Raw genomic sequence first — 11,648 nt, forward strand, 5'->3', positions numbered from 1 at the left:
AGCGAGTGTCCAACCCACAGCATCCCTGCAGCACAGCCAGGGCCTGAGAAGAAGGCCTGGGACTTACAAGGAACAGACTGTGAACTGCCCTGACGTTCCAGAGACACTGTTTGTGAAGTTCCCTGCCACAGAACGGGTTGATGTGTTTCCTTTAACTTTTCCCATTTTTGCTTATTCTTATTATAATTAATTGTTGATTAAATAACTTGCATTTGCTTTAACTTGTACGTAATGGTCAGTGGGTCAGAGAAGTGCCCAGTGCAGAGAGAGAACCCCGGAGTGGGGACACCCTAGCCCCTGTCCTAGGTGACCACAGCAGGGTTGGGGGTCGAGCCCCCCAGGAATCCTGGGCCCAACCTTGTTGGGGTTACGAAGACTCTGCCAGACAGGAGAGTGGAAGGGGAGTCCTCAAGGGCAGGGAGGCCACTGGGTAAAGGAAGTGGGAGCGAGGACTCAGATCCTTTTGCTAGCCCACTTCACCGGGGTAGTGCAGAAGCCAGGAAAGTTTCCCACAATAGTGGGACTATTCCCCCGCTTACATATAAGCCCTAAATCATGCAGTCTTGAGTACTTAGGCAAAACTCCCATTAACTTAAGTGGGAGTTTTGTCTCAGTAAATTCTAGGTATTTCATAGTTAGCCTATAGATTATAGTCGTACCACTTCCAAAACAGTTTTTCACACTTACTTTTCCACCTTTCTTTCCTGAATGTAGAGCTGCCATTTTGCCGTAGATTGCACGTATGGCGAGGTGAAATGCCTCCTTTTTAGATCCAGACGCAAATCCCTGTGACGAATATTTATGAATCCTTATACTGGAAGTTTAAAACTGCACATGTGTGGAGGAAAACTGTAACACCTTCTTAGGATGTAGTTTTAAAAGAGAAGAGCTACTTTTGTGTCAGGCTTCTAATATGGCTGTTGCTGACACAGACCACAATTTGGAGGTAGGTGTTCTCAATATCTCTAACAATTAGGCCACTTTTATTTAAGTGCCTACATTTGACAATTTTGGCCGTAGCTACTAATCTGGTTTGTGTTTCAAAACTTGCTGTTGCTTTTATGACTTAGTCATAAGACACAATCAAAGGATTGTGGAAAGGGATCTGCAGAAAGGGATCGGTGGGTCATAGTGGATCACAAGCTCAACATGAGTCAAGTGTAACACTGTTGCAAAAAAAAAAATCAAACATCATGCTGGGGTGTATTAGCAGGAGTGTTGAAGCAAGACACAAGAAGTAATTCATCCGCTGTACTCGGAACTGATGAGGCCTCAACTGGAATATTGTGCCCAGTTCTGGGGCGCCACATTTTAGGAAAGATGTGAACAGATTGGAGAAAGTCCAGAGAGGAGCAACGAAAATGGTTAAAAGTCTAGAAAACATGACCCATGAGGGAAGATTGGAAAAAAACCTGGTTTTGTTTAGTCTGGAGAAGAGAAGACTGAGAGGGGACATAACTGTTTTCAAGTACATAAGAGATTGATACAAAGAGGAGGGAGAAAAACTGTTCCCCTTAACCTTTGAGGATAGGACAAGAAGCAATGGTCTTAAATTGCAGCAAGGGTGGTTTAGATTGGACGTAAGGAAAACTCTCCTAACTCTCAGGGTGGTTAAGCACTGGAATAAATTGCCTAGGGAGGTTATGGAATCTCTACCTTTGGAGATTTTTAAGAGCAGGTTAGGTAAACACCTGCCAGGGATAGTCTAGATAATACTCCTGCCATGAGTGCAGGGGACTGGACTAGATGACCTCTCAAGGTCCCTTCCAGTCCTACGATTCTATGATAATGTAAAATGTAGAGATTCCTGTCTGACCAATGGGAGAAAATCCAACTTTCTACTATCCAAAAAAGAAGTGCTAGTGCTGAAAGCCATCAAGTACTGTAATCTTATGTGTGGATCTAGAGCACTGACTGCTGGGGTTTCATGCATCCTTTTGTATGCTAGGGTGAGGGGAAAGGCTAAGAAAATGTTTGGGACTCCCTTACACTACGGACCCACACCACCGAACCATGCCACTTCAGCCTTTCTTGCAGCTGCCTACCAAAAATAGACCTAGAATGGTGAGCTAGATATCATATGGCCTCCAAAAGTAGCATCATATGCAGAAAAAAAATTTCAACAATGCTGACTTAGTGTACACGTTCTGCCGCCAGCTACAAACTAGGGAAAGCATGAAATTCAGTTAAGGCTCAAAATTTGTGTTTATGCCTTCACTTTGTGACTAGATATTGCAGAAAACAGAGTCTGGATAATCACTTGCAGATCATCAATTCTTGCAGCACCAGGCAGGGTGTAGTGCTGGGTTTAATTATGAATTGCTTTGCTGCCTGTCAACTTGTGTCATGGATTTAGACATTACTTTAAAATATTTTTTGTCCACGAGTATGTTTTACTCCCTCTTTATCACATTGTGTGTTTATTGACTGAGGCATCATCACAGGCTGTCTCTTTACAATAGTGGTTGTTGCTGTATGGGAGTATTTACATTTCAGAAAGGGAAAAGAAAAAGTAATATAAAATGTAGTTACTGTAACAGCAGGTACACTATTCACCAAACAGGAAAAACAGTTGAGCAGTTGTTTGCCATTACAGTTTTGGATTAATTTAATTTTTATATCAATCTGGAGCAAGAAAATTGAGCAGTTGTACATTTTGCTGAATTAATATCTAGGGGATTGTTTCCCTTAGGGCCCTGGCTTGGACCATATTTACAGCAATCCAAGTGTGAAAGGCTGGTTCCCCATTAAGTCACCCAGATCTTCTGATCCTGGGTTTACAGAGTTCTAATGCTATATATAAAGGTTTTACCTAACAATGTATCCAGGCCATATGAAGCATATGGAAAACTGCTCAAAACACAATCTCGGGGGTCGTGTTTAGCAAGATGTGTGAGAGGACACTTATGGGACGTGGGAGTGGGAATCTATTCATTCCCCAGGCTGAGTGTCATTAAGCCAAATTCTCCTCTCACACTGATGCAAGCATTATACATGAGAGGAGAAGCTAACGTACTGCATTCAGCAGCAGCCAGCAGTGGCTAGGTCTGCCAACCACTTCATCTGCCCCCAAACACACATGAGCCATTCCAGGGCCAGGGCCCCAGCAGCTCCATGTACATGGCCAGGACCCAGCGGAGGAAGTTGGAGTTGGAGTTGTATTGCTGTGACTGAACATGCATTTCTTTGCACTTGATAAGAATAATATATTTATTATGTGAGCAGTGTAAGAATTATAATTTCTTTACTAATTTTCTTGAATTTCAGTGCTCGGGTTTTGCAAAGTATGTGACAGGCAAGTATATTTTTGTTAGTTAGCAGCTTTACCTGGTTCTGAAATAATTTCTTTTGTTTGTGGAGTCTACTGTAATGTATTATAAGTGTACCAAGTGACAACTGTGAAGTAAAACACCGTATTATCTTGGCTAGTGGTGTTCTCATTAACCCATACATTTAACAATAATTAACTAAATTAGTTGTTGAATTAAGATCTTGTGCAAAACACATATCTAACAATTCACATATATCCCTCCATTTTACTTTGATTTGTTTGTAATCTATTGAATAATATTTTAGAACTGCAGTTAGGGCTCCCTTCTGCTCTCATCAGTAGTAGAATTTCCAGTCATTACAATGGTGCCGGATCAGGTCCTTATGCACAGTGGGGCCTAATTCACTATTGCATTATTTCAGTTTTAGGTTGCTGCATCTTGGCTTCTCACAATATTTTAATCCAGCAATTAAAAGGTTAATTATTTTTAAATCTGTGAGATAATTAGAACAGTAATGCACACCATATTTACTGTTTTTTTTATTTTTGTAAGGAGCTCACTCATGTCTTTGTCATTAGAAAACACCAATTCAGTTGTAGTATCCATAAAAGCCTTCATGAATAAGTACTTTTGTTTCTATTCTTATTAGGGAAAAGCTAAAATTGCCAGAAGATTCTGGGCATAGAGAACCATATTCTTTTTCTCTCATTAACATCTTTTTAGTTTTAAATATTACTTTTAGAAAGGAGTAAAAGACCATACAACTCATAGAATCATAGAATATCAGGGTTGGAAGGGACCTCAGGAGGTCATCTAGTCCAACCCCCTGCTCAAAGCAGGACCGATCCCCAATTAAATCATCCCAGCCAGGGCTTTGTCAAGCCTGACCTTAAAAACTTCTAAGGAAGGAGATTCCACCACTTCCCTAGGTAACGCATTCCAGTGTTTCACCACCCTCGTCGTGAAAAAGTTTTTCCTAATATCCAACCTAAATCTCCCCCACTGCAACTTGAGACCATTACTCCTTGTTCTGTCATCTGCTACCACTGAGAACAATCTAGAGCCATCCTCTTTGGAACCCCCTTTCAAGTAGTTGAAAGCAGCTATCAAATCCCCCCTCATTCTTCTCCTCCGCAGACTAAACATCCCCAGTTCCCTCAGCTTCTCCTCATAACTCATGTGTTCCAGTCCCCTAATCATTTTTGTTGCCCTCCGCTGGACTCTTTCCAATTTTTCCACATCCTTCTTGTAGTGTGGGGCCCAAAACTGGACACAGTACTCCAGATGAGGCCTCACCAATGTCGAATAGAGGGGAACGATCACGTCCCTCGGTCTGCTGGCAATGCCCCTATTTATACATCCCAAAAAGCCATTGGCCTTCTTGGCAACAAGGGCACACTGTTGACTCATATCCAGCTTCTCGTCCACTGTAACCCCTAGGTCCTTTTCTGCAGAACTGCTGCCGAGCCATTCGGTCCCTAGTCTGTAGCGGTGCATTGGATTCTTCCGTCCTAAGTGCAGGACTCTGCACTTGTCCTTGTTGAACCTCATCAGATTTCTTTTGGCCCAATCCTCCAATTTCTCTAGGTCCCTCTGTATCCTATCCCTACCCTCCAGCGTATCTACCTCTCCTCCCAGTTTAGTGTCATCTGCAAACTTGCTGAGGGTGCAATCCACACCCTCTTTAGTGTATGTCTTACAGTATTGCCAACACTCACACATTTATCATGCGTCTCATAATATTTGATGTTTTTCTTAAAGGCCCAGCGCCTGGAGTCCTGTGATTATGAAAATATAACAACAACGAGTAAGTTTCTAGTCCACCAGGTTGCAGAGAAAAGTTTAAACATGAACCCTCAATGCTCAAAAAACAGAAGGCAAATAAAAAGAAACCCAAATTTATAACTTTTTAAAATCAAGATTTTTAAGTCAATCTCATAATTTTTGGGGGAGCCTAGTTCGTGATTTTTGAATGCTTGGGATTTGCAATTATATGTCAGTAAAATCGGTATTACAGATCTACCCACAAGTATTTCTGTACAGGACTTTGTCATGCATTCTTAATATTCTATTTTTTTACCACAGTAACTTAGTTAAAGAAACAAAGAATTGTATGTTTTTGTGATTTAAATGCATCAGAGTGGGCTGAAGCATAGGGTTAAGAGTTGGTTACATATTTCAGATATTGGAGCCAGACAGCAATTCAGTCTAATAATGTGCATGTCTATGATTTCCTGAAATTTGCTAGTACATGACCTCTTAAATGCATATATGTGACCCCACAACAAACTCTGTTATGTGGTGCCAAAATATGGCATTAACTTCAGCTGCTCTATTAAATTGCTACCCATGCTAGCTTATATCCAGAGTGAACACGACACAGCACATTAGCAACTAATTCATGGTGTGCCAGCTAATATGAGAGCCTGTACAACTTCTTTCCCTATGCTCATGAAACTCCCATTTACATTAATCAGAGTTAAGCATGCATAGAAAGAACCAAACATCCTTGAATTCCTTGTCACAGTATCTTGTACAGTTCAACAAAGTATTCTGTGATTCTCTTTGAAACAGGCATTTGGGACACATTAGCAGACTGGTACCTTGAGCTGAGCCATTCCCTTTAATAAAAGGAGTACTTGTGGCACCTTAGAGACCAACAAATTTATGTGAGCATAAGCTTTCGTGGGCTATAGCCCACTTGATCAGATGCATAGAATGGAACATATAGTAAGAAGATATATATATATACACATACAGAGAACATGAAAAGGTGGAAGTAGCCATACCAACTGTAAGAGGCTAATTAATTAAGGTGAGCTATTATCAGCAGGAGAAGAAAAAAAAAGCTTTTGTAGTGATAATCAAGATGGCCCGTTTAGACAGTTGACAAGAAGGTATGAGGATACTTAACATGGAGAAATAGATTCAATATGTGTAATGACCCCGCCACTCCCAGTCTCTATTCAAACCCAAGTTAATGGTATCTAGTTTGCATATTAATTCAAGCTCAGCAGTTTCTCATTGGAGTCTGTTTTTGAAGCTTTTCTGTTGCAAAATTGCCACCTCTAAGTCTGTTACTGAGTGACCAGAGAGGTTGAAGTGTTCTCCTACTGGTTTTTGAATGTTATGATTCCTGATGTCAGATTTGTGTCCATTTATTCTTTTGCGTAGAGACTGTCCGGTTTGGCCAATGTACACGGCAGAGGGGCATTGCTGGCACATGATGGCATATATCACATTGGTAGATGTGCAGGTGAACGAGGCTAATGTGATTAGGTTCTATAATGGTGTCACTTGAATAAATATGTGGACAGAGTTGGCATCGGGCTTTGTTGCTGTCATAAATATAAAGGGAAGGGTAAACACCTTTAAAATCCCTCCTGGCCAGAGGAAAAATCCTTTCACTTGTAAAGGGTTAAGAAGCTAGGATAACCTCGCTGGCACCTGACCAAAATGACCAATGAGGAGACAAGATACTTTCAAAAGCTGGGAGGAGGGAGAAAAACAAAGGGTCTGTGTCTGTCTGTGTAATGCTTTTGCCGGGGACAGAACAGGAATGGAGTTTTAGAACTTAGTAAGTAATCTAGCTAGATATGCGTTAGATTATGATTTCTTTAAATGGCTGAGAAATTAAGCTGTGCTGAATAGAACGGATATTCCTGTCTGTGTGTCTTTTTGTAACTTAAGGTTTTGCCTAGAGGGATTCTCTATGTTTTGAATCTAATTACCCTGTAAGGTATTTACCATCCTGATTTTACAGAGGTGATTCTTTTTTACTTTTTACTTCTATTAAAATCCTTCTTTTCAGAAACTGAATGCTTTTTCATTGTTCTTAAGATCCAAGGTTTGGGTCTGTGGTCACCTATGCAAATTGGTGAGGATTTTTACCAAACCTTCCCCAGGAAGTGGGGTGCAAGGGTTGGGAGGATTTTGGGGGGAAAGATGTTTCCAAACAACGCTTTCTTAATAAATAAACCCAGATAAACGTTTGGTGGTGGCAGTGGACGTCCAAGGACAAAGGGTAAAATAGTTTGTACCTTGGGGAAGTTTTAACCTAAGCTGGTAAAAGTAAGCTTAGGAGGTTTTCATGCAGGTCCCCACATCTGTACCCTAGAGTTCAGAGTGGGGAAGGAACCTTGACAGTTGCAAAGATAGGTTCCTGGGTTCATGTTTTTGGTGTGTGGTTGCTGGAGAGTATTTGCTTCAGGTTGTGGGGCTGTCTGTAAGCGAGGACTGGTCTGTCTCCCAAGATCTGTGAGAGTGAGTGATCATTTTTCAGGATAGGTTGTAGATCTTTGATGATCACTGGAGAGGTTTTAGTTGGGGGCTGAAGGTGACGGGTAGTGGCGTTCTGTTATTTTCTTTGTTGGGCTTGTCCTGTAGTAGGTGACTTCTGAGTACTCTTCTGGCTCTGTCAATCTGTTTTTTCACTTCAGCAGGTGGGTACTGTAGTTTTAAGAATGCTTGATAGAGATAATGTAGGTGTTCGTCTCTGTCTGAGGGGTTGGAGCAAATGCGGTTGTATCTTAGAGCTTGGCTGTAGACAATGGATCATGTGGTGTGTCCTGGATGGAATCTGGAGGCATCTGGTAAGTATAGCGGTCAGTAGGTTTCCGGTATAGGGTGGTGTTTATGTGACCATCGCTTATTAGCACAGTAGTGTCCAGGAAATGGACCGCTTGTGTGGATTGGTCTAGGCTGAGGTTGATGGTGGGATGGAAATTGTTGAAATCATGGTGGAATTCCTCAAGGGCTTCTTTTCCATAGGTTCAGATGATGAAGATGTCATCAATGTAGCGCAAGTAGAGTAGGGGCGTTACAGGACCGAGTATTATCTAGACCATCCCTGGCAGGTGTTTGTCTAACCTACTCTTTAAAATCTCCAGTGATGGAGATTCCACAACCTCCTTAGGCAATTTATTCCAGTGCTGTGTGTATATATATCTCATAATGTGTATATAGTAGAGGACACAGTTCATACTGTTTGTGTAATCTTAACTTTGGCATTTCCTGACTTTTAGATGCTCCCCATGTAACCTTCATGTTCTCTTAGGGCTCATTCTGGGAGGGCACTGAGCAATACTGCAAGGTGAGGAGCATGCTCAGCAGTTTGCAGGGTCAAGACTTTAAGTACTTTTTCTATGGAACTGTAAAATATTTCTAATTTCCTATTGTACTATACTGTAACTTCCACATATATACATTATTTATTTCTGTACATAGGATAGAATTTTCAAAAGCACTGATAAATACATGTCAACAATAAGATATGTGTAGGGAACTAAGGGACTAAAATAAGTGAATCGCCTCAGAATGAGGGACATTTGAAAAGTGTGACCGTGACCAGTTCCGTTGACATTAATGGGATTACTCACATGCATGACGCTAAACACATGCACAGTGTCTGTAGGATCAGGGCCTTAGTGTGCTGTTCTTCTGGCCTTAAAGTGCAGTTATAGGTCTTGATTCAGGATATCACTAAAGTATGTGTTTAAGTCCATCTGTATTCAAGATAGCATTGAAGCACATGCTTAAATCTCATTGAAGTCACATGCTTAAGCCCCATCCTGAATAAGGATGCTTTCCTTAATCAGGGCCATTGTCAAAAAACTAAACTTAACTAACTAACTAAAAAAAAAAAAAGATACTCTTACTCAGCAGATCAACTGTCTGTATGTACTTGGTTATATCTGCTCACTTTAGTTTCTAAAATAATACATTTTTACGTGCTATTCCTGCAGAGGTAACAAAGCTCTGGGAGATGGATTCTACTCTGGCTACCTCATTCATCAACAAAATTGGTAACTAACGTCCAATTGTAGAACTTGCATTACTAGTAACAATGGCATGTGATTTTCAATTCCTAGGATGATTTCCAGGGCTAGCAGTTTGGAGGGGGGAAACGGGGGAAGCTCATCTTCATCTCAGCGAAGCTGATGTAGTTATCAGTCAGGGTCCAGCTCTTATTCCAAAAGTAGAGTTAATATGATGGTGAAATCACAAACTATAGCTGTTTGTAGCATTTTCCATTTTCTAACAATATTGTTTTAATTCTGAAGGGCTACTTTAATTTTAAGGATGTCCAATATTATAAAGATTCTAAAGGATTATTATTCTGAAGGGCTATTTAAATTCTACACATTTTTGTTATATTTGTGAGTGCACAAGACTGGAGGTGGGATTTCAAATGGCAGTTAGGTATCCAACTCCCATTCAGGCTCAGTGGATGCCTAACTCCCTTAACTGTTTTTGAAAATACCACCCTAAAGCTGTATACAGCCTGTAAAGGTAAAAATCATATGTAAGGATTATTTATAAAAGTAAAGATACAAAATCAAGCACCCACAGCATAGTGTTAGAGCTCTCTCGTGCAGGAGACCTGAGTTGATAACTTGCCCTGGGCTGTTAATGGTGTGGAGGGAGGATGCCCAACTCCAGGATGTGATTATTGCCTCCCATCAGTCGGTTATAGAGTTGTACTGGTGGGCTCTGATGGAAATTCATCTCATCTGCCTCAGCTGGAAGGATAAAGACTGTGGTATAGGGCCTTGAACGTAAGAGACTGCAACCATGGAGAAAGGTTAGTCTTCTTCCCCTGTTGCACATTACATAGTAAAATCATTGTAACAAACTACCCAGTATTAAATTATTGAATACAGTGCCTTGATGTTTATATTTGTCTTAGTGCTTTTAACCAATTGTCAAAGGTGCCTAGAAGACCTTAAAAGCAAAACAGGGTTATCCCCAGATTTTCAATTGGGATATAGGGAACTTCCATATTATCTCTATATAAAACAGTCATATGGATGCAAAACCATTAGCTTTTGCTCCACTGGTAATATTTTGTCCAAGTACCATGCCTCAATAAGCTGCAGCCGGCCTTAGGTTGCTCTAAGTAATTATTCTGTGAATGTGTTAGTTTATAACACTCTTTGGCATGGTAATAAAATATCAAACTAAGTTACAAAATTGGATTACTTGAAATGTTCTAAAAAAATCCTTTCTATTGTTTACTTCTTAAAATGCCTCTTAAGGAAATGTTAAACACCATAGTTGACCAATATTTAATATTTCAGCTGTATATTACTAACAGATCTGTTTTTCCCCCAGTTTTAGTACTTGTTCATTTGAGCAGTCTCAAGTACCCACCTCCTTTTGCTCTCAACAGCTACTGCTCTTTACATGTTCTAACCTACATAAATTCTTAATTTTTGACTATACTTTTTGCAACGGAGACGTTATTGGTACGGTAATAAGAAAAGGCCCCAGTTCTACCATGTAATGTGCATTTTTGTACCTTATAAGAATATTGAATAGACTTCATTATTTTTTTCAATACAAGTCTGAATTCTGCCATTTGATTACCTGAACCAAAAGCGTTTCAATATGCCATCCATCACCCTGACCAGTGTAAAATGCTGAATATTCAGATTAAATTGGAACTTTTTTTTCTATGAATAAGGAATTTGATTCAATTCTATAATATACAGTGTCTCTAGGGAGAGGAAATTGAGCTGAAGGTCGCCGAAGGCAAGTGAGAAAATTGTATTATCCAAATACAAAATTCTTTTTCTTATCATCAAAACCTGCAATACAGCCACAGGGAATAAGGGGGTCAAGAGAGAATTCAATTAGAGATGAAAATGGAAAAGGTGCATTTTTCAACTTACCTTTCATTTTCCCAAGCAAGTGGCAGCAGTGAGCCATATGAGCGCTATGAAATATTTGTCACGTGGTTTAAACTTCTAAAAATATAAATCAGAAAACATTCTCAATCAGTTATAAAGAGACGGTAAAAGTCCATGTGAAAATAGAGCTTCTGAGTCTACATAATCTTTACCACATCAGCATTAGGTTGTTAGTCATCAACACAGGCAAGATAATTAGGAAAAGCCTGACAATTTGCTTGTATAAAGCTAAATAGTTAAGTAAGAACAAATTCTAATTTTATAATTTATTGCTCTTGAAGGATAGTTTACAATGCCAATATTAGCAGATGATCTTTCAAAGTCTAAGGGTATGTCTATACTTAAAACACTACAATGGCACAGCTGCAGCTGTGCTGCTGAAGCATTCAGCATAGGCACTACCTACGCTAACGAGAGGGGTTCTCCCAACTGGGTAAGTGATCCACCTCCCTGAGAGGCAGTTATCAATGCACAAATTCTTCTGTTGACATAACACTGTTTATACTGGGGGTTAGGTCAGTATAGTCATGTCTCTCAGGGGTATGGAGACGTTGCTATACTGATCTAAGTTCTTAGTGTAGACCAGGTCTTAGTGAGCTAACCTGACAAATAATTGTGTAAGTACTTTTGCATTGTGCAAAAAGAAGTTAATGATTTCCTCTTTATTCATTTTAATCAAGGCACA

The sequence above is a fragment of the Natator depressus genome, chromosome 1 (genome assembly GCF_965152275.1).
Source record: "Natator depressus isolate rNatDep1 chromosome 1, rNatDep2.hap1, whole genome shotgun sequence".
NCBI lineage: Eukaryota > Metazoa > Chordata > Testudines > Cheloniidae > Natator > Natator depressus.